At 43.4% G+C, this 21,220-nt stretch overlaps 6 non-coding genes across 6 annotated transcripts; all 6 read left to right on the forward strand.

The window, feature by feature from the left end:
- The first annotated feature begins 1,877 nt into the window (after positions 1-1,877).
- On the forward strand, positions 1,878-1,959 carry TRNAL-UAG (transfer RNA leucine (anticodon UAG)). The gene has a single exon. It is a non-coding gene; the product is annotated as a tRNA-Leu (tRNA).
- Positions 1,960-3,544: 1,585 nt separating this feature from the next.
- On the forward strand, positions 3,545-3,626 carry TRNAL-AAG (transfer RNA leucine (anticodon AAG)). The gene has a single exon. It is a non-coding gene; the product is annotated as a tRNA-Leu (tRNA).
- A 3,170-nt stretch (positions 3,627-6,796) lies between these two features.
- On the forward strand, positions 6,797-6,886 carry TRNAY-GUA (transfer RNA tyrosine (anticodon GUA)). Its single transcript is given in 2 exon segments — positions 6,797-6,833; positions 6,851-6,886. It is a non-coding gene; the product is annotated as a tRNA-Tyr (tRNA).
- A 579-nt stretch (positions 6,887-7,465) lies between these two features.
- TRNAY-GUA (transfer RNA tyrosine (anticodon GUA)) lies at positions 7,466-7,555 on the forward strand. Its single transcript is given in 2 exon segments — positions 7,466-7,502; positions 7,520-7,555. It is a non-coding gene; the product is annotated as a tRNA-Tyr (tRNA).
- Positions 7,556-10,233: 2,678 nt separating this feature from the next.
- Positions 10,234-10,324, forward strand: TRNAY-GUA (transfer RNA tyrosine (anticodon GUA)). The gene is given in 2 exon segments: positions 10,234-10,270; positions 10,289-10,324. It is a non-coding gene; the product is annotated as a tRNA-Tyr (tRNA).
- Positions 10,325-12,080: 1,756 nt separating this feature from the next.
- Positions 12,081-12,170, forward strand: TRNAY-GUA (transfer RNA tyrosine (anticodon GUA)). The gene is given in 2 exon segments: positions 12,081-12,117; positions 12,135-12,170. It is a non-coding gene; the product is annotated as a tRNA-Tyr (tRNA).
- Positions 12,171-21,220: the final 9,050 nt, after the last annotated feature.

A 21,220-nucleotide genomic window follows, 5' to 3' on the forward strand; every position in this document is an offset into this window, starting at 1 on the left:
ATGTTAAAACTTACAGGATTTCAAGAAGAGATCTCTGTCTCTATGCCCAAATTTCCCCTTCATATAAGGACACCAGCCATATTGGATTAATGCCCACACTAATAACTTCATTTTAACTTGGTTACTTCTGTAAATATCTTGTTTCCAAATAAGGTCACAAATTGGGGCACTGGGGATTAGGACTTCTATATAACCTTTTGGAGGGACAAAATTCCACCTACAACAAAGACCACAGAATTTTACAGGAGGCTCTGGGAAAATCCCCTTTATATGTCCAGGGAACCCCCAACACTACCATAGGATTAATTTTCTCTTCTCTTGGGGGAAATTAAGAGACAGTGACAAGTGTCTGTTCTTAAGGAAGTGAGCCAGGTCTGGGTGCTTCTTCCCTAACATAGACTGTATATTTGCAAGAGAGAGGGAGGCACAGAACATGAACATATATAACCTCCCCATTTAAAGCTCTTGGTGGAAATGTGCTCCCCAAATAGCTTTAATGTTATTAAATGGAGGGTGTGATCCGATGTCATCAAGGAGCCACAATTTCTACTTTCTTAGAAGGCAGAAAATCGGTCCAAACATCCCCCAATCCCACCACCCAGCCTTTTGCTGTCACCTATTCCCCGACCCCACCACCACCTCCAAGTCTAGGCAGTAATTGTGAAATAATTCTGCTACAGCCACACAATAGCGAAAGAGATAGCAGCATCTGGCCGTTCTGTTATTTCCAATTTGTTGTGAGGAAAAAAAGCAAGAGTTCCTTTCCGCATAGGGAACACGGAGACTCAAGTGTGTGGACTCTAAACAGATGCTCAACCGTTTGGAAAACTGATGTGTGTGGCTACTCTTCCGTGTGTCAAGAGGAGTGACAGTGTAATGCTAATTTTCTCTCTTTCCGACTCGGTTCTCCGGCTCCTCTCCGTAGGCCTGCAGGCTCGGGGTTCCGGGTAGGATGAGGTGCGGGAGCACGCAGAGTACCAGCCTGGGCTCAGAATCCTGCCTCAGTCCTTGGAGAAGGGCTTCTCTGGCTTCTCCTTCCGCAGTCGCCAGTGGTAATAACCGCTGCATGGCTACAACTGCGCAGGGGAGACAGGACCTCTCTGGGAGACGCAGAAATATATGTTCCAAAGAAAGGGACTGAAGGCTCCCTGGAAGCAAGAACCGATCCAACCTAAAAGACAGCCTTCTCTTGCAACAGGCTGAGTTGGGAAGATTCTGCTTGGGCTGACACTAGGCAGCGGGCATTGATTGGCGTCGGCTTTTGGGGCTCTCGGCCACTAAGAGCAAAAGGGAACTATGGTTTTGTTTCGTTTCGTTTTTTGTTTGTTTGTTTATTTTAATCCTTTAACGCACGCCCTATCCATGCCTCCTGGAGACTCAAGACTGCTCTCCTAGCTTCAGAATCGAAAAGTATCTAACTCAAAATTTAGCAAAAAATTGAAGTCCAGGCACGCGGAGCTGACAGGGAAAGGCAGCTTTGCTCATTCTTACTCCTCCACCACCAGTATCCCCAAATGATATGGATACTAATCACTTTTTGTCCAATCAACAAATAGTTTTTGAGCGCTTACTGGACGCAAAGCAGAAGCTCATGTGACCCACCTTCGGGAAGCTGTTTCAGTCCACACCCTAAGAGCTGCGCTTCCGGAGCGATACTTGGCTTTGAAGTTATTTCCCTTTTACTTCCTCGAGTGAGAAAAGCTATTTGGGTTGGGTGGATACAGGTTCGAGTTCTAGTAGAGCAGAGAACTTTCTTAGTGTCCTCTGGTGATATCTAGAATCAAGATTTGGGGTCACAGAGTAGAGGACAACGCTGGGGGGGAAAAAAGGCAGAAAGGTATAACTAGCGAGTGTAGGGGGATACCTGATGTGAGTACGGTAGCGTGGCCGAGCGGTCTAAGGCGCTGGATTTAGGCTCCAGTCTCTCTGGAGGCGTGGGTTCGAATCCCACCGCTGCCAAGGTTTTGTTTCTTGATCGTGAATGTTCACGACCCACGTCCTCACTACAGGACCGGATAAGGACTTGCCAAAGGGAAAGCATTTAAGCTGAGGCTTTTTCAAGTTGAGAGAAGAGAGGTGGAGAACCTTGAAATTACCTTGAAAGTGCACGTGCCCCACAACGGGCTGCCCCAGCGAGGGGAGCAGGGAGTGAAGTCAGATGGTCTCATCATTTGCTGCTAAGCCAGCAAACTTCGGGCAGTTGCAGAATGTCCCTGTGCAGTTTCTGCTGCTGACTGCCTCTGGGATCCCTACTGTTCCCTACAGGATTATCTCTATTTATCTGCTGCTCTCCTCACTTAAACAGCACCCACTCCCTCACTCACCCTTTCTCTTTCCTTCCCTTCCAGGCAAGGATGGTAAAGTCAGGCCAGTAAAGAAGATGGGTTAAGCTGGAAGAGAATCATCAAGGGAGGCAATTGCTCCTCAGTTTACCATCTGTGCCACCAGGGAAGCCCCATCAGCTCAGGCAAGTGATTTAATTCCAAGGCTTGAGTCACCCAAGGAAGAGTACTCTGACCCTACCTAGCACATAGTGTCCTAGGATGGGTTCACAATCAGAATTTGAGCTCTTTAAGGAACACTCTCACTTTCTGACCCTAGAGGGCAGTGCCTTTCCTGCCCAATATGCACCACTTTTGGTTCCCAAAGGGTGCATTGGGCATGGTTTGGCACCTACTGCACTCAGATTTGAATCCAGGCATCTCCTCTTCCTTAAGCCTTTGAGGAGTCATTGGTTCATTTTAGTAGGTGGAGATGACTGGACTATTGAAGGCAAGCAATAAATTTGTCCATCTGACTTGTTACTCCAGTCAGCTTCTGAAAATGAAGTGATTGTTAGTTGCTCAGTCCTGTCTATTTGAGACCCCATGGACTAGAGCCCACCAGGCTCCTCTGTCCATGGAATTCTCCAGGCAAGTGATAGTTTGGACAGTTCCATATGAATTTTCCATATGAATCAGTCAGCTGATTGTTTTCTGGAGAAAAAATATAAGAAGCTTCTTTTCTAAAGAAATAATTCAGCAGAGCCACATGTGTGCATTCTTTGATGTCTCAGCTGGTGGAAATAGGGGGAGTTATAGAATTCTGTTGGCATCTTTAGGTTGTTGGTTAGATTCCAAATAGGCGCTGGAGCATTTGCAATTGCTCTAAAAACGCCATTGGATGTCATGTTCGTTGAAGATTTTCGTAGCTTTAATTAGCAACAGCCTTCGTTTATCTTTGTAAGAGATTTCTGGCAGACTGAGGAAGCCGCAAGGAATAAAACATAGTAACACTGCAGAAGGCCCACAGCCTAGTGTGTGGTACAGATTTAATTCATTCATTACCCATTTATTCATTCACTAAATTCTTCCCCTTCCTGGGTGGAAGATGAAAAATTCAGAGCCAACGAGGCGAGTAAACTTTTGCAATAAGTGTCCGCTGTGCCCTGAACCCCTTGCTCTTGACGTTTGAAGTTAGGACTTCGAGAACACTTTGTATAAAGCAAAATTGAGATGTAAAGAAAGTACTATCAGAAAGAGTAGTGAATTTGTGTTCAGCATCTGGTAGCGTGGCCGAGCGGTCTAAGGCGCTGGATTAAGGCTCCAGTCTCTTCGGGGGCGTGGGTTCGAATCCCACCGCTGCCAGGGAAAGTTTTTGCCAGTTGCAGAAGACTGAGATCTAAAATGAGACAAATATTCCACCTACTGGGTTAGAGGTGAAAGACTGAGCGTGTGGCAGCGAGGTTCAGTTAAAACTAGTCAAATCCGTTTTCTGGCATGAAAGTTTTGCTAATTAGTGACGTTTTGATTAGTCTTCAAAGATGAATTTCACCAAGGAGATAGGGGTCATCAGAAACAAGTTTTAAGACCTTAAAACGGAAGCTTTAGGTGCAAACGCAACTCCGGAAGAGGAAGCTGTCACATTCCACAAGGGACTGATAAAAGGATAGGGGAAAGGGGGAGTGGTGTCGCCCCCTTTTTCCCCCCTACATTTTCACAGAGGGAAATTCACAGAGGCTTCGCGGGCAGTGTAAAACCGAAATTCAAGAGGCAACTCTTTTGGCAAAAGTGCAGGGCGTAGCCGTTGGGTCCATACTGTCGTCAGAGTACAGTGGTGACTTTAGAGTTAGTTCCTCAGGTCCTCAGCTCTCCATTGGTCTGTTTGCTCTGGGACGCATCTGCCTTCCCACGCCCAAGCCCCATTTCTGGTCTCCTGATGCAGACTCTGCATCTTTCTCTACCAGGAAGGGAGAAGAACAGGGAGGGTCTGAGGGAGTATGTCTGGAGTGTGACTCAACAAAAAGGCAATGTCCACCAGAGGAGGGAGGTGTTTAAATTCTTGTAGACTTGAATCAAGGATCTTGGACAACTAACTTGGAAAATTAGCTCACTGCCCCTACAGCTTGCTTTCAAAAAGTCCGAAAATGTTTTAACCCAGAATCTGAATGCCTGTTAGACATTTTCACCTCTTGAACTGTGAATACAGTGAACTTTGGATCTTTGCCCACATTTCAGGGGTCCAGGAGAGTGTATGGATGGAATTTGATGTCCATTGCAATCCAGGTTGAATTAAAATGTTACACCTTTCTCAGTGTCTTTGGAGAGGCCCATTTTGCAGGAGAGAGCACCCTTAAGCAAAGGAGAGAGCACCTTCGGGAGGTGGTGAAGGAACAAAGATGGCCCATGTCCTTAAAAGAAACGTCAAAAGAAGTTTCCAGTTCCTGGCTGAATTCTCAATATAAGAGTCTGCATATGATTGTTCCTCTTTTGCTTAGAAAACTCACATAACAAAATCGCAATCTTTGTTTAACATAAACATTGCACCCCTGCACTCACCGAGCTGAACTAGAATGAAGAGAAACCCAGAAATGTTCAAATGGTCTCAATTTAAATTCATGACAATGATCTCAAGGGCATCTGCATAATAATCTTACTATTTTTCTCAGTCGCTTCACTGTACCATTCTTAAAGGTTAATCTTTCATTCCTTCTATAATGTCTTTAAAATAGCAATACCTCAGCATCCATTCTCACTCTCAGCTTTCTATTTCACTGAGGAAACGGAAGCATTCACAGGAGAATGTCAGCATGCACGGTACTACAAGGTACCCATCTACAGGCATCTGAGGACTTTTATTCCTCCTGTTACTGTGGATGACCTAGCTAAGATACTAGCTAAGATCATCCCCTCTAACTGCACCCTAGAAGCCATCCTTTACTGCTTACCCAAGAACATTCTTTCTAGTAGCTGTATACATGTAAATGGATATACATGGACAAAATCAATTCATGAATTTTTCAATTAATACTGTTTTCTGTTTGGAGGCGGTTTTATGTAAAAGAAAACTGAGCACGATGTAAAGAAAGTTCTCATATATATGCTCTCACTGCTCCTCTTCCAATATTTTCCCTTCTAATGACAAATTGCATTGGTATAATACATTTTGTTACATTTGGTGAACCATTGTACCATTTTGTTAATAATTAAATCCAGGCATCATCCTAGCAAAATTTCTTTGTTTGCCATTAAAGATTTCTTCAAACCTGGAGAGTAAAAGAGACTTGCAATAAAAGTCCAAGAGAATCTGAGCATGCATAATTATAAACACACCCTGGATAACTATCCTGAACTTTTGGAACTCTTCCTTTATTTTCCCACTGGCTTGTCTCAGCCTGCATTTTAGACAAATGTCTGTTACTCTATACGCTGCTCTCATTGCACCCAGAAAGTGTTAGTTTCATCTGAAAGTGTAATGAGTGGTGAAACTTGGAGAATTAGAAACAAATATACTGCAAATTCTGACATAGAGATATAGAAATAGAGAAAGACAGAAAAAAAAAAATAACAGAGACAAAAAGCAAGAGAAATAGACATAGAAACAAAGAAGAAAACAGTGGGGGGAAAAAAGTTACAGAGAAAGATCAGACCAAGAGGGCTAGACACCCTGAGAGACAGAAAGAAAATGAAAAACAGATACAGCTATATCAGAAGGGGGAAGTTTAAGAGAAAAGCACGAACTTAGGGATCAAAAAGGGATCAGACATACATCTGGTAGTAGGAAGGTGGTGGGGAAAATAAAGAGGGCTGAAGCAAGGGAACTGAAGGGTGCAGGAAGTGGGAGATAGATGCTGGAGAAATAGCTACTGACAAAAATTTCGGGTCTGTGGGCAGAAAAGAAGATCCAAATCCCTAGATTGGCCTCAGCGGGCAGAGCAGAAGAGTACCGACGGGCGTGGTCGTCACCGCGGAACCGAACATCACTTTCTCCATCCCTTCCCAGGAAGCGTCATGAGTGCAAAAAGTCAGACTACGTCTAGGTGAGCAGCGCAGTCCCTGTCTGGAGTGAGTGTTGAGGCGAGGTGAGTACAGAACCTGGGGCGGGAGTTGAGTGGGATGGGGAGAGGCGGTTAGAGGCGGCGATTCTCCTCAAAAAGCCTTCATCGACCCTGCAGGATGCTTTCTTCTGCTCTCTATTCCTCCGCAAGCCCGCCACCAACCAACCCACGCTTCCATTTGGCTGACGCCCCCTTTATCCTCACCTCTTACAGGGTTTCAGACCTAGGATGGCCGGTATCCCACCACTCCGTGTAGAAAGGAGCAGGGGAGAGAAAATGAGTCAACGAGTGACTGTCCAGGCTCAGACATTCTGAAAATAGCCACCTCGGGTGCCTGACAACCACGGAGCTGGCATGTACATCTCTCTTTGACAAGAGAGCTTGCAACTAACCAGAGGCTTGATGTACCCAGGGTCATCCAGTGTGTTGGCCTCTGTCCTTTCTGCAAAAAGGAAGGACCCAGCATGAGCCCATGTGCACCCTTCGATAGCTCAGCTGGTAGAGCGGAGGACTGTAGGTCTACTACATGTGGACATCCTTAGGTCGCTGGTTCGACTCCGGCTCGAAGGAAGTGCCGCACTTGCTTTTTGCCTCATCATAAATGCCACCACCTCCTAGTACCTAGTGCTTCTGCCCTGCAAATTGGCCCCTGCCCGTGCACTACAAGAGTATCTTCATTCTTACTGGACAAAGCCAACAAAGCCCTTCCGGAGTCACTTGTTCCTTCCCCAAATCCAAGGACACATGCCCTTCATCCAAAAGCAACCTGAGTAGACTGCCCCAACTCCTTCAACATCCCAAGTCCTTTAAGCTTTTATTCACGCACCTCTTCCTGGGGAGACAAGTGCCTCCTCTCCCACTACCACTTTGCTCAACGTGGACAGATTCCTGACAAACACATGTCCACACAGGAGCTGCCCACTGAAAGCCCTGGAACCCAACAAGCACATGGGCCATCTCATAGTTCATGGAAAACCAAGGCATTCTTCTTGAAAATCCTCCCACTCAGTTTCCTAGTGGGTGGGATGGAAGGAGGCGCTTAGAGGTGGTGCTCCTTTGAGGAGCAGTGAGGTTCCTGTTCCTTAGTCCCTCTCATTTTTGCAAAAACAAAGGACCCAGTGCTTGTCAGTGGAAAGCATAGATGTGCACCCTTTGATAGCTCAGCTGGTAGAGCAGAGGACTGTAGACCTGATAAATGTGGACATCCTTAGGTCGCTGGTTCGATTCCAGCTCAAAGGAAGTGCCTTAGTTATTTTGCCCCATCATGAGGGCCACTAGTGAAATGTGTCCACTGACATATGCCCCCCGGCCCCAAACACCCCTTTTCTCCTGCCTTAGGAGACTGCCCCAACAAGGCACCCTGTTGACCACCCCCCCCCAAGCCCTTAAAACATTTATTCACCCACCTCTCCCCAGGGACAGCAGCACCTGCTCAGCTACTACCACTTATTCAACATGGATAGACCCAGCCACACAGTACCTGCCCACCACAAGCCCTGGAGCCAGACAAGCACTGGGCCATGAATGGGTCATGGGCAGTGAAGGTGTTCTTCTTGAAAATCCTCCCATTCAATTTCTCTTTCCTACTCGGCCTAGTCCTAGGGTGGTCCCTTGCTTCTCTCTTCTGTCTAGCCCAACTGCAATCTCTGTGTGTCCTTGTCCATTTCTCCAACTTTCTCTCTGACTCTCTCTCTTTACCTTTCTCCCTCATTCTCACATTTGTTCTCTCTTTCTGTGTTTCTTTCGAATAATCCATAAATATATAGACATAGGGAGACAGAAAACCTCCATCACTATTCGTTTTATATACTGTGGGACAGGACTGCCACTCTGAGATTTACCAAGCCACTGCCAACTGTACACCTGCATTGAGAGCCACTGGCATTGGCAGCTGCAAAAGACACCAGGGCTCTCAGGATGGGGGAGAAGGCCTGAAGTCGTAATGAAAACTTCAGAGGCCCGATTCAAGTCTCCTGTCAGAGAACTAGGCTGAGGCCATGGGAAAACTTGAAATTCCTTGAAATTTCACAGCTTTTCTGGTTGCTACAGGAAGCTTTGGGTTCCTTCTGAAAGACTAATGATTGCTCCTGCTCTGTACAATGGTGGGAAAAACACGTGCACGGATTCTCCTGCTGCTTCTGATGGAAGACATAGAAATAGAGATGGAGATAAAGACAGAGACAGAGAGAGACCAAGGGTGATTGACTGCAAGGGGAGGGGGAGATAAAGAGAGAGGAGCAGAGTTTGTGAGCAAAAGGAAAGATTTAGAGTTGAGAGAGCCCTGAGAGTAGGAAAAGTGGGGGTGGAGGGGAGAGCAGATAATGGTGGCTGAAGGCAGCGAGCAGAAGGGGCCAGGGTTTGATGGCTGGATGTGTGATCTGGAGGGGTATACCAACTGTCTTCCTTACACAGGCCACTGGTCTGTGCTTTCTGACCAGCTGGCTTACTTAAGGGCTGGGCCCTAAGGCTACATGGGCTGGGCCTTCCCACCAACCTCCATCCATCCCCACTGAGCCAGGCTGAAGAGGTGGTGGTGGTTGGGGGAGGGTTGTCAAGGCTTGTGGGTGCAGACAGGAAAGCCAAGGTGTGGCCCTTGCTCTTTTCCCTCTGTGGGAGGGAAACTTCTGAAGGTGGGAGATATGTTTGGGAAGCATGGGAAAGAGAACTGTCCATACAACCGTGATGGGCCTCTGACTCTGCAGTCCCGGGGCCCAGCTGCTGGCCTCCCCTGACCCCTAAGCCCACAAACTCCTTTTCAGTTCAGGTTCTGCCTCTGCATTCAGACTGCATTTCCCCACACATTTTCCTCTCCAGATGAGCTGCCCCAGGTCTTCCCATGTCCCACTGCTGAATAAAAGGGGCTGAGCCCAAGGCTGTGGTGTCTCCATGGGGGTGGTGCCACTGCTGTCCCACAGGAGACCTTCAGGAGAAAGGTTTTATTGCTCTGTGGCCACAAAGAGTCCCCAGCCTCAAATGTCATCTTCTGCAGAGACCAGCGAGCAGGGACCAAAAGGAGATTCTAGTGCTTTCATTGGATGTGTCCACAGACACCCCTACCTCCTCCCCCTCCCCCTCTCCATGGGAATTGGAGGTTCTCAGGTTTGGGGGAACTAACTTTGATGTTTTGGGGATGTAGCAGGGGCAGGGGAGTACCCATAGCTGGGAGATGGACTGTGATGACTTGCATACTCTAGGGTGAGCCCCAGCACAGTCAAATTCTCCTATTTGGAGCCTCACAGTGAGCAGTAGGGGACCTCCGTGGACATGGCCCTCATCCTCACAGGAGCAGACCTGTGGGTCTTTCGATCAGGGGTGGTGACACAGGCATTGGAGGGCAGGTGACTTGGGTGTGGCTTGCTACACCTCTGTTCTACCTGTGCTGGGTGGGCGACCATGCACTGTTGGGGAGGAGAGCCCACACCAAATAGGATCTGAAAGGTTTTTCAAAGACTCCAGGTGAGGGCAAGAGGTCCAAGTCGGACAGCAGGGTGCTCTGGCTCCTCCCTTCGTCTCCTGTGCCTATCCAGGAAGCCCACAGAATCTTGAGCTACTTCAGGGAGCAGTCGCCTCTGCCAAAGGAATCCGGGTCTGTGGGCAAAGGAGGGGAACCAAGGTCCCAGACTGGGCTAGCCCAATCAACATCCTTTCTGCATCACTTCCCAGGAAGCCTCACTGCACGGAAAAGTAAGACTAGATCTAGGTGGGCACCGAGGCCCCTCTCTGAAGTGAGTAACACGTAGAGGAGATACAGAACTAGAAATGGGGGTGGAGAATGAGACAGATGGAAAGGGGGAAGGAGCACCCATGGAGGCCCATACTATTCTTTAAGAAGCAGTGAGGCTCCATTTTCTTCACCGCCTTCATTTCTGCAAAAAGAAAGACCCAGTACTTGTCAGTGGAAGTACTTAGTCGTGCACCCTTCGATAGCTCAGCTGGTAGAGCGGAGGACTGTAGTATTTCATGAATATAGATATCCTTAGGTCGCTGGTTCGATTCCGGCTCGAAGGAAGTGCTTGGGTTTCATTTTTTATCCATCACGAAGACCGCTAGCGCCCTCTACCTCTTCCCTGTATATTGGCCTTGGCCCTTTCATCAGTAGATCACCTCCATTTTCACAGGACAAAGCCCTTCTGAAGCCAATTACCTACCTCTCCTTCCTGAAATCCATGGAAAAATGCCCCTCAGCCTAACAACACCCCTTTGCTCCTGCCTTAGTAGGCTGGTTAGCCACCCCCTCAACCTCCCAAACCCTTTAAACTTTTATTCATGTATCTCTCCCCAGTGAAAGCTGCACTCGCTCTGCCGCTATCACTTACTCAACATGGACAGATCCGTGACAGATAAGTGACCACAGAGGAGCTACCCACCACAAGCCCTGGAGCCCGACAAGCACCCCTGCCATCACATGGGTCAGGGACAACCAAGGCATTCTTCTTGAAAATCCTCCCATTCAATTTCCCTTTCCTACTCTGCCTAGTCCTAGAATGGTCCATAGCTTTTCTCTTCTGTCTAGCCCAACGACTGTCTCTGTGTTTCTCTGTCCATCTCTCTCTTTCCAACTTTCTCTTTCTCTCTCTAGCTCTCTCTCTTCCTCACTCTCCAGAGAGGGAGAGAAGGTTACCAGGTTTGGGGGAACTAGCTTTGATATTTGGGGATATAACAGAATGAGAGTGTGCCCATAGTTGGGAGGTGGACTCTGGTGACTTGGACACTCCAGAGTGAGCCCCACCATGACCCCACTCCTCCTGTCTGGGAACTTACAACGAGCAGTAGGAGACCTTCGAGAACATGGACCTCGTCCTTGCAGGTGAAAACCTGCGGGTATTTGGATCATGAGTGGCCACACTGGCACTGGAGGCCACACTTGGGTGTGGCTTGCCATACTTCCGTGCCACATGACCTAGGTGGGTGAGTGACCAAGCACTGTCGGGGTGGCAAGCTCGCACCAGACGGGATCTTAAACGTTTGTCAAAGACGCGGAGCAAAGGCAAGAGGTCCAAGCGGGGTGCTCTGGTCCTCCCTTCATCTCCTGTGCCTGTCCAGGAAGCCCACAGAATCTGGAGCTACATCAGGGAGCAGCCGTCTCTTGCCAAAGGAATCCGGGACTGTGGGCAGAGAAGGGGAGCCAAGTCCCCAGACTGGCCGCAGCATGACCAAGCTTCTGGGTACCTAAAGGTGTGACCTCCCCGCCTAGCCCGACATCCTTTCCCCATCACTTCCCAGGAAGACTCACCGTGAGGAAAAGTGAGCCCAGCTCGTGGTAGCAACAGGGTCAGGTCGAGGTTAAGTGGAGGGGGTGATGACTTCCCAGCACCAGAGCGCAGATATGGGTTTGGGTAAGGGCTGGGGGCGACGCTCAGACACTCCTCGAGGGCCCCTCAGCGGATTCTACCTAGGTGGTAGGATCCTCTGCTTTCCTCCGCAAGCCGGCTCCCACCTCACCCACGCATCCATTTGGGTTTCAGTAACGCCCCCTTTTCCTCACCCTCTTTCCAGTTTTCTGGCCACAGGGGGCTGCTGTCCTGTTCTCTCTGAAGAAAGAGCCTAAGGGAGAGAAAATGAGTCAACAAGTGGCGGCCTGGGCTCAGATTCTGAAAATCGCTTCTCCGGGATGCCTGGCCACCACGGATCCCAGGCGCGTGCACGGCTCTTTGCCAAAGGACTTCCAGCCAACGCAGAGTATGTTGTACCCGGAGCCTCTTGAAGCCTTTTGGCTTTTGCCATTTCTCCAAAAAGGAAGGACCCAGCACGAACGCGTGCGCGCCCTTCGATAGCTCAGCTGGTAGAGCGGAGGACTGTAGATACGAAGCATGTAGACATCCTTAGGTCGCTGGTTCGATTCCGGCTCGAAGGAAGTGCAGCTGGCGATTTTGCTCCGTCGAGAAGGCCGCCGCCACCCCCGGGCGCCCAGCTGCGCAAATTTACCCTTGCAGAGCAGGTTAGTATTTGAACTCTCACAGAATAGGGGCAGGAAAGTCCTTCTGGAGCCACCCTCACGGCGACTTGTGGACTGTCGCCAAGGAACACATTTGCTTCTTCTCAAGTCCACAGCTTTCAGCGAAAAACAACAGCCCCTGGTCCCCCAACCATCGCTCCCACTTAAGGGGACAGTGGTCCCTTTAATGTCCCCCAACTCTCAAGCCCTTTTGCTTTTGCATCTTCTGCCTAGCACAGCGCTGTCTTTGATACCCACATTTCTGAATTCGTTTGCTACAATAGTTTTTTAGGGTGGATGGATTCTTTAGGATTTTCTACATATAAAAATCATAAAATCTCCTAGCAGAGAGAGTTTTATTTCTTCCTTTCCAATTTGGATGCATTATATTGTATAGTATGGTATATACTATATATCATTTTGTTTTGTTTCATTTTGTTTTATTCCATTCCATTTTATTTGCCTGAATTCCTTAGCTAGAACTTCCTGTACAATGTTGAATAGTAGTAATGAAAGCGGTTGTCCACTCTTGTTCCTGAATTTAGGGAGAAAGTTTTCAATGTTTCGCCACTAAGACTGATATTAGCTGCAGATTTTTCATAGGTGTCCTTTATCATATTGAAGACGTTCCCTTGTATTCCTAGTTCGCTGAGTATTCTCATCAGGAAAGGATATCAAGTTTGTCTAATGCTTTTTCTTTATCAATTGGAATGATCATGTGTTTTCCCCCTCTATTTTGTTAACATGGCATATTATATTCATTTTCATATGTTGAACCACTCTTACATTCTTGGGGTATATCCCAACTGGTGTATAATCTTTTTACTTTGCTGCTGGATTAGGTTTACTGGTATTTGGTTGAGGATTTTTCTTTTTGCATTCATGTGGTACAGTGGTATATCATTTTCTTTTCTTATTTTTTTTTCTTCTAAATTTCATATGAGGCTAGCTAGTACTGGCCTCATAGAACAAGTTTGGAAGCATTTCCTCCTCTGCCTTTTGCCTTTGAGGATTGGAGTTAAGTTTTCTTTAAATGTTTGGTAGAATTCACCAATAAAGCCATCTGATCCTGAATTTTTCTTTGATAGGTTTTCAATTACTGATTTAATTTCTTTATTCACTATAGATCTGTTCAGATTTTCCATTTTTCAAAGAAACTTTTGAGTGAATTTTGATAGTTTGTGTGTTTCTAGAAATGTTTCCATTTCATCTTGGTTATTTAATTTGTTGGCATACAGGTGTTGATAGTATTCTCTTACAGTATTTTTTATTTCTGTAAAGTCAGTAGTAACATCTCCATTTTAATTCCTGATTTCAGTAATCTTATGGGTTTTTTTTCTTTTGTTTTTTCCTTTGTCAGTCAAGCTAAAGATTTGTCAGTTTTTTTTTCATCTTTTCAAAAACCAACTTTTGGTTTTGTTGATTTTGTTTTTTAAAATTATTTTTCATTATCACTGCTCTAATCTTTATTATTCCTTCCATCTGCTTGCTTTGTTTGTGTTTAGTTTGCTCTTCTTTTTTCTTAAAATTTTTCTTCTTAAACATGTTTTTCGACCTTAAGATTGAAGGTTAGGTTATTGATTTGAGATTTTTTTTAAAAATGTGCATTTATAGCTCTAAATTTCCTTCTGAACTTGCTTTTGCTGCATCCTTTAAGTTTTGGTGTGTGTGATTTTGTTTTCACTGATCTCTAAGTATTTTCTAATTTCTCTTGTGTTAGCTAATTTGACACGTTTGTTGCTCAAAACTATGTGGTTTAAGTTCTTTCTGCTAGTGATTTGTAGTTTCATTACATGGTGATCAGAAAAGACACTTGTATAATTTCAACAGTTTAATTTTATTGTGACTAGTTTCGTGGCCCAAAGTTTATCTTGGAGAATGTTCCATCTGTATTTCTGAGGGAGGTGTCTTCTGTTGTCACTGGGTGGAATGTTCTATGTGTGGTCTGTTAGGTCTGCACGGTTAGGTTAGCTTACTGCGTTGAAGTCTTCTATTTCCTTATTTATCTTTTGTCTAGTTGTTTCCTCAATTATTTACACTGGGGTGTTGAAGTCTCCAACTATCATTGTAGGACTGTCCAAATCTTTTTTTCATTTAAAAAATTAGAGGTAGGTTTTTCTTATTAACAAGTTTCGCAAGTTCTTAATATAGCTGGATACTATTTTACCTTTATTAGATATGTGATTTTAATATATATAATTTCCCCAACCTATAACTTGTTTATGTGTTGTCTTAACAGTATTTTTTTTTTAAGAAAGAAAACTTGTAATTTTGATGAAGTTCAATTTATCAACTTTTCTTTTATGGACTGTGCATTTGATTTAGTTTCTATTAAATCTGCCTAAATCAAAGTCACAGAGGTTATATCCTATTTTGTACTTTTAGAAATTAAAATTATTTTAGTTTTACATTTCAGTCCATAAATCTTTTTTACTTAGTTTTTATATATGGTCTAAGATGTAGATTAAAGTCCATTTTATCATATGAATCTCCAACTGTTCTTTCAATATTTGTTGAAAAGACTATACTTTTTCTGCTGAATTTCCTTTTCTCATTTAAAATCAAGTGGCCATAAACATGTGGGTCTATTTCTGCACCATTCTGTTTCATAGATATTTGTCTGCCTTTATGTCACTTAGCATTTCTCTCATATATTTTGTCTCTTAGTTCTATGTTCTTTAAGATAGTCTTCAGCCAATCCTGAAGTACCTGTTTTCTCTAAGTTTGCTTGTCTTGTTTTATCCTTCTTTTCACACTGTGGCTATCATACTCAAGGCCAGATTATACATAGGTATGAGTTAACATATATGAATTAAGGACTATGGAATAATCTCTTATTCATATTTTAGATTTGTATTGTATTTCTGGTTCTCTTTATTCAATTCTATGTGCTATTTTTTCTCCTGTAAATTCCTCTTATATAAAATTTGATAATGGAATCTTGTTTTCCTATGTTATTTACTTACCCTTTTAAAATATGAAAAGGGGAAAGACGAAGGGAGAGAAAAGCAATCTTTATTTATTTTAAGAAATTTTATCATAATGAAAAAGACAGTCTTCTGTATTCAATATTTTCTTTTAATTCTATCTCCCCATTCTGATCTGTGATTCCATGTGAATAGCTGTGTTTCTATATTGCCTCTACTACTTTTAGGTCAGAAAGCAAGTTGTTTCTGGGAAGCTTGAATTCCTCCTGGAGTTGATAGTTCATTATAGTTTTACATTTCCTGGCTCTGAGTAGGCCACATGGTATCTGACATTCCCCAGTGGTTGGTTGGCTAATTTTGCGGAAATTGAGTTGCCATCTTTAGGGAAACACTTCTGACATTCATTAATTTTTAACTGCAGACATTTTGTATTTCTAAAAGCTTTGAATTTTCTTCAAATATATACCTGATTGTTGCTACATATTTCTGACGCTTTTTCATTATGAAAAATTCCAAACATTCTAAAAATAGAGAAAATGGTATAATGAATAATGGTGTAACAAACTCATAGTTCCATGAATTATGAAATCATGCTAATTTTATCTATACCTCCACTCATTTTATTTTGAAGCAAATCCCAAGTATCATATCATTTTGCTATAAATTATTTTCTATACAGTTACCACAACAAGAATTTTACTGATGAGGAAAACTAAAGTCAAAGTGATATTAAAAGATGATTAAAATAGAAGTATAATTTGAGAATATTGAAATTCCATCATGCAACAGAATTGTCAAGCTAGTAGTCTCCTTAGTTTAAATATTTTCCTTCTGTTCTCCATATAATGACAGGGAAAGTTTTCCAGGGTGTCTTAAAAGTGAGTAATAAGGTGCAGAACAGAGTAAGAAAGTCACAGGTAAAGAATTAAGCATTTTGACATATGCTTACATATACACAAAACAACACTAGAAAGTTGTGCAATAAAATAATGAAAATGGTTAATTAGGGAAGGGATATAAGATGGATGGGGGGAGGAAGAGGGTTAGAACTTTAAAAATCTATACATTGTTGTATTTTTAAGTCATTTGAGTATGTTTTATATTTTTTAAAATAAATATGATCTTTTCTTCTAGAATGTACTGTTTCATGCAAAAACTAGGATTTTTGAATGATCAAGTCAATATGAAAGTATTATAACAATACCAAGATCACTGTTAATTGGACACATGGCTATGTAGTTTTTTTAAAAATTGCCTGACTTTATAGTTAGAGCCTTAAGTTTTATAGTTCAATTACATGTTAAAAACATATATGGCTTAAGTGTGCGTTACTAGCGCTCAGACTTCATGCGTCTCTCTTCACTTCGACTTGTCTCCCTTGCAGCTCAACAAACAAGAGCCTCAGTTTCTAGTTTAGTTTTGTTCAACTTACCTCAACCAGGTCTACCTGTCTGTGATCTCACTATTTCTTCAGAATCTAAAGTGATGAAACTTCTCATGCCTCATTCATGTTTCCAGTTAGGTGTTTTCTTTTCTCTAAAAAGGAATATGTCCAGAAGAATGGAATTCAGCAAACTGAGTCTCAAGGGGACCTCTGTACAACCAATCCTCCATATTCATGGGTTCTGCATCTGGGAACTCAACCAACCGTGGATTTAAAATAATCAGGAGGGCGGCCTCGGCGTTGCCGCGGCAGTGCGGTTGGCCGGTACCTGGGTGGTGAGCTCGCGTTGTTGGAGGGGCTGGAGTTGTTCTCGGTCCTGTGTTGTCCGCTTAGAGTCATTGATTCCAGGTAAATCAGAGGAACAGACATCATGAACAGAAATAATACAGGAAGTGATGTGATGCCGAAGTTTAACTGTTGTTCCAGAAGTCCAGCATCTGTGGCTCATAACTTTAGGAACTGTATCATTTGCAAGGTCACCTAACTTTTACTCATATTGGGTTGGCCAGAAAGTTCACTCAGTTTTCCTGTAAGCTGAGAGAACCCGCACGGACTTTTTGGCCAACCCAATACAGTAAGTTTTGTTTGTTTGTTTTTGTTTTTTTTTAAATAAATATTGACAGTTTGTTCCAGAAAACCTAAATTGTAAATTGCCTACTCTAAGCTGCCTGATTCTCTGCTTGTGTTCACTGGAATAGGGAGAAGAATTTGCAAACTGATTATGTGAGGGTCCGAAATGTAAAACCGAGCCGTGGGGAGTAGCCTGTTTTTTGCCTGGTGTGTAATATCGGCTTTGCCTGTTACAACTGACAGACATTTTATTAAGTTGAGAATATAGCTGTCATTAAAGACTAAGAATAATCCTTGAGCAGGAAGAATATGAACCCTATGTTTTCCAAAATTACGATAGAGTTGCTGGTTACAGTCAAGTATGGTGAGACCGTCCGTGAAAGGCAAGGACATGGAAAAGCAAGTGGGAGTTCTTTCCAAGAGCTAGGTGGGGTGGCTTTGATAGGATGATGAAGGGAGAGAGATCACCTATCCAGACCAAAGAAATTGAAGCAATACACCTAAATGTAAGTTTTTAATAAAGTAACCTAAAGTATAAAAAAAAAAAAAAAAAAAAAAAATAATCAGGAAAAAAAGTCCAGAAAGTTTCAAAATGCAAAACAAATTTGCTATATCAACAACTATTTACATAGCATTTACATTGTGTTGTGTGTGTGTGTGTGTGTGTGTTAGCCACTCAGTCATGTCTGACTTCTTGTAATCCCATGGACTATAGCCCTCCAGGCTCCTCCATCCATGGAATTCTCCAGGCAAGAATACTGGAGAGGGTTGCCATTTTCTACTGCATTACATTGTGTTAGGTATTATAAGTAATCTAGAAATGATTTAAAGTATAGCTTACCCTTGAACAACATGGGTCTGAACTGAACGAGTCCACTTACTTGTGAATTTTTCGAATAAATACAGTACCTACATTTTCATTTTACATATCCTTAAATTAAGTAGCTATGAGAGAAAGTTTCTTTTCTCTTAAAGATCACAATATGTGGAATCAAAAGAAATCAAAAGGGTTTGAGTACTGATTCTGACCAAACTGTTTCAGGTTTCTGCTCTTGGGTAAGTCATTTATGAATTCCTCTGTTTTTGAGGCAGAAATAGCAGTATGTGGGTTTTCAACTACACAGGAATTGGCATTCCTAAACCTCCCTCCCACTGCATTTTTCAAGAGTCAACTTTATATGGAAAATAGGTGCAGGTTATATTCAAATACTATTCCATTCTGATCAAGGGGCTTGAACACTTATAGTTTTTTTGATATCCCCAGGGGGTTCTGGAACCACTCTGATGCAGATAACAAGAGACAACTCTACTCTTCTTCCTCTCAGCTTAAGACTTAACTGGTTTTCATCTCACAATACCAGCTGCTCCTCAAGTCTAGGGGTCAGAGTAGTTTAATTCACGTATTTGTTGAGCACCTAATGTGTTCCGGGCACTGTGTTTGGTGTTTGTTATTACACTAAAATATAATTCCTGTCCTACAAGTTCAGAATCTGGCATGAGACACAAATAAGAAAGTAGAGTTCCAATTAGGTATTGAGACTTAGTTTAGCAGAACCAGCCATGGATCGTGTTGGAGAGTGGGCAGGAGGTGGGGTTAAGCTTCTAAGAAAAGAAGCTGATATGTGTCAGAGTCAACTGAGTTTTAGAACATGAATAGGAGTTAGTCAAGTCTTTATTCAAGGACATAAAATGGACACAGATAGAAAAATGTGAAGAGTGGTTCAGAATTCTGAACAGTGTTTTAGGTGTGTGTGTTATTTATTACTAGAAGATAAGGTCCAAGGCTGGGAGAAGCAGTAAAAGCTAGAGATGATGCAGGGAAGCTTCTCTTATCTTATCCCACCCCTGGGGCTATATTCTCAATATCAGTGTAAATCCTCAGGGAGAAAATACAATGCTTCTGTTATTGGGATATAAATATTTCCCATGAATGCTGTGCAGGAGAAACACGGATGTTGGCTATGGTCCTCCACAGCTGGTCAAACTCCATTCTTTCATTTCCACTGTATTGCCCAGTACTTTCACAGCTGCTGATTTGGGGTGAGTGACAGATGAAAGCAGAAGCATTCCCACTCAACCCTTGTTAAGGGCAGCCTCCTTTTCATCAAGCATGAAGTCTGAGAAACTTCTGTTGAATTGCAAATCTCTCTTGTGTCTTTGAGGAATTCTTTTCTTTCTTTCTTATGGCTTTATTTCCTTATCAATTGGATCTCTTTTCTTTAGCAGGCACTGCTGCTAGCCGGGCTTCTAATGTTTGGTTCAGTAAATCCTAATTTTGGGGCATCACCACTGGAAGCTCAAGTGTTTTTTATTGGAGGATAATTGCTTTATAGTGTTATGGTGGTCTCTGTTGTACATTGATGTGAATTAGTCAAAATTATATACCCCTCCCTCTGCCACCCATTCCACCCTTCTAGGTTGTCACAGAATTCCATGCTGGGCTCCATATGTTATATAACAGCTTCCTGCTAATTATCTATTTTACACATGATCATGTATATATATCATGCTACTTTCTCCATTTGTCCTAACCTCTCCTTCCTGCTGCAGAAGGAAACGGCAATCCACTCCAGTACTCCTGCCTGGAAAATCCCATACCAGGTTCCTCTGGTAGGTTACAGTCCATGGGGTCGCAAACAGTCAGACACAACTGAGCAATTTCACTTTTCTTTCATTTTTTCCTTCCTGTGCTGAAACTCAAGTTTTGCGTGAAGGATCCTACTTGTCAATAGATGAACTGGTTAGAAATCAACCACTTCTTCAGTTTCTCCTTCCCTGCACTCAGGCTCATGCCAGGAGCCAGAGAGGACAGGGTCTCAAACAGAAAAACTGATAGTTTGTACATAAAACTCATCAGCAAAAAAGGTGAATGTCTGGATTTAAATGGAACATTTTTCAACCATTAGAGACAAAAGGAGCTATAGGTAAGTGCATGAAGTCTTTTCATAGATAGATGAGTGGTTTAAACCCTCCATATCCACCCCTTGCCTTCCAGCCCCATGTTATTTTTTTAGTGACATACCTTGGAGCATTATGAGATAATGTATTTCACTTGAAGGGTACCTGTTCAAACCTAAGGCAGTGATCAGATTGTGGAAGAAACTCTTTATGCAGGGAGGAGAGGGTGGACCCTAATGGTTGACCTGGCCACAGCCATAAAAAGGGACAACGTGATGCGGCCTCCTTAGGATCAGAAAGCCCCTTTATTTACAAGGCAGAAGAAAAGCTTTGAAGAATTATACCCAGGAGGAAAGCACAAAAGAAGAAGCAGATTATTATTACCTGCAGGCTCTTTTCCCAAGTGCTTTGCCCATCCTCAGGAACTCCAAGTGTGCCAGGCTATTGTCAGCCTCACAGTAGAAGTCATGGGAAGGACTCCAGGATGGAGCAGGACATTTCAGTCATAAAACGGCAAAGAAAATTCTTGCAGGGTGATCCTCACCTTCATGGAGATATCAAAGACTTTTAGGGGCAGGTAGGAAGAATCCCTTCTATATTTTGGTTTGGGGCTCATCTTCTCTCGCTTAAGGGATAATTAGCTTCAGTATATTCAGACAGCCAGAAAGAATCCTCTTTGAGGGGAACAGTCCTATTTCATTTCACTCCATTACTTATTTTTTGTGCTTCAACTGCAACGTACTAGGCTCAAATACTGCTCTTTTCCATTAGAAACCTCCTTTCTCTCCTATCAAATCTATACTTATTTTTAGTATTTATTTTAGGTATCACCTTGTCCAGAATAGTTTCTAAGTCTCAGCTTGGATTCCTTCCCACGTGCCCCCTCAAGTCCCCTGGGCTTACCTGTGACACATTTTAACTTTTCTGTCATTCTCATTAGGCAGTGAGCTGAATGAGGGTAGTGACAATATTGCCTTACCTTCAAATCGACAAACATAGCACGTGAGACATAATCAACCTAGAACAAAAGCTGAATGGTTTTACTGCTAATAAGGTAATTTCTATAGAGGCTACAGGGAGATGAGATGTTGAATGAAATCTCCAGGGGAAAAGACCACAGAATTGCTTTC

This window comes from Bos taurus, chromosome 10 (assembly GCF_002263795.3).
Source record: "Bos taurus isolate L1 Dominette 01449 registration number 42190680 breed Hereford chromosome 10, ARS-UCD2.0, whole genome shotgun sequence".
In the NCBI taxonomy this organism is placed as follows: Eukaryota; Metazoa; Chordata; class Mammalia; order Artiodactyla; family Bovidae; genus Bos; species Bos taurus.